This window comes from Etheostoma spectabile, chromosome 17 (genome assembly GCF_008692095.1).
Source record: "Etheostoma spectabile isolate EspeVRDwgs_2016 chromosome 17, UIUC_Espe_1.0, whole genome shotgun sequence".
In the NCBI taxonomy this organism is placed as follows: Eukaryota; Metazoa; Chordata; class Actinopteri; order Perciformes; family Percidae; genus Etheostoma; species Etheostoma spectabile.
In genome coordinates, this window is record NC_045749.1 from 12,263,337 (window position 1) to 12,265,494 (window position 2,158).

The following is a 2,158-nucleotide window of genomic DNA, read 5'->3' on the forward strand; positions in this document are numbered from 1 at the left end:
GCATGTTTCATATATCCACCTCTTCCCACTGACCTATTAGACAATACCCTTCATGCTGGAGTATGTTAAAAATAATATTCCTTTCCCTCTGGATTATGTGTAATAATTCTATCCCTAAATGAATAATTCTATCCCTAAATGATGCCTAAAATTGAACCCATGGGGGCAATTCACAAGCTATTTAGTAGGTTAGTTTATAAAGTAGTAAAGTAGTTTATAAAGTTTTATTTTTTCTGACTGACTGACCTCCATGTCCATGATAACTACTTTACATAGGGGTCAGATGTTTTCACCGCCAGATACTACACTGTGTTTTAAGCTCCTGGAAGTCTCTGTTCCACTGTGCTAGCCTCATGTAGATCACAGAAGGTAGAGGTCAATAAATTACACGTTGAGGGTTATCTGTGTTGTATTTTTTACATTTCCCCAGCACACATTCATCCTCTTCATGTTGACACGTTATCAAAGCTCTGATAGCACTTATCTTTAAACATAACCAGAGGGATCTTGTTGGAGGTGAAAAAAAATCCCTTCTTTTGGTCATTCATTAACAAATGTTTAGAGGCAAACTACACAAACTCAGAGAGGAGTCAGTTTCATGTGTGTTTACGTAACAAGTGTGGTCTCCGTCTTGAGTGTTTTCATCCTGGCATACAGTAGTCCTGCCAAAATACATAAACAGGTGTATCATCCCAAGGTCGTGCACTATGCCATCAGACTGGCTCATGTTGTCTCTTTATGATCTAGGTTATGTTTATCCCATTTAACTGTTCCTGACCTCTGACCTCCGTCTCCTTGCAGACCGTGGCTGAGTTCCAAATCGCATACTTTTTCTTTTTACCTTTAGTATGTACGGCAGCTGCCCTTACAAAATATGTACTGTTTCATTCAGAATGCATACAATTGGGAAATTCTACTTCTTCATAACGTTGCGTCTTGACCCTGTTGCTAATATGTGCTGCACAAAGGATTGTGGGTCATAATAGCCAGAACAGCATGCTGGCTTGTAACGAATGAAGTAGGACATCCCGATATTCTTGGAAAACTGCATTTTACATACTATGTGTTGGGAAATACTATATTTTTTCTGATATACTAAATAGTATGGTATGGGTATTGGAATGCAAGGTGCACAGTTTTTAGAAGTGTACTAACTTAGAGAATTGAACAAAGGCCTGGTAGAAAAAAAATCTGTATTTTAACTAAGACTACACACAAATTTTCTGTGTTTAATTTTGGGACAAAATCCGGGTAATGAGCTGCCAGAACCGTTTCTGTTATTTTCCAGATTTATTTCTTAGAGTGTGCAGTTCAGACAGAAATTCACAATGTCAAATATTTTTTTATGCACAGACCTACTGTAGTTTTACACACACTCTGAAATACATGTGTCATGGGACTACCCATGACACATGGGATCTCAAAATTCATTTTTAGACTTTCTGTAGAACTGTGAAGAAAAAAAGGTAATGCGTTTACTGCTTACATGACTCTATAATGTAGATTGTGCTTTTTTGCTTTTCTGGTTAAATCTCCTTTAAATTAAGCTTCAGACGGTAAGGAAGAGGAATCGTATTCACTACTGAGAGCTAGTTAACATTCTCCTTTCATTTCATGAGGCCAACTCAACACTAGCTGATATTAGAGCCAGTTACGCACTGTTACGCTACAGTAAAGAGAGATGTGTTAATCTCTCACTGTCTGCAGAGCTTTTATACCATATGAGTCTGTGTCTGTGCGGTATACAGTCCCATTGTTTATCCAGGTGTATGTTTGTGCATGCACACACAGTATGTTTATGAGCATCAATTGCATAAATACTAGTCTTCTACAGCAGAGCTCTTCAACATTTTTTTAGGCCAGGGACCCCCTTGAGAATGAGTAGGGACCCCCTACTGCATATATTGTATACAATTGAGTTGCATATTATATCAGGCAGGATGGATACAAATAAATGGTCATTATTTATACATCATGTTTTGACGTTAAACATACACACAGTGAATCTTTGAGATTAACTGTAGAACTACCATAGTGGCTAGCTTAGTAAGCTTCTCTTCAATATGTAATTTTTTTTCCACAAAGGCCAATTTATCTTTGCTATTGATGTGTTGGAATCATATTAATGTATATTTTTGAAAAAAATACACTTTATTAT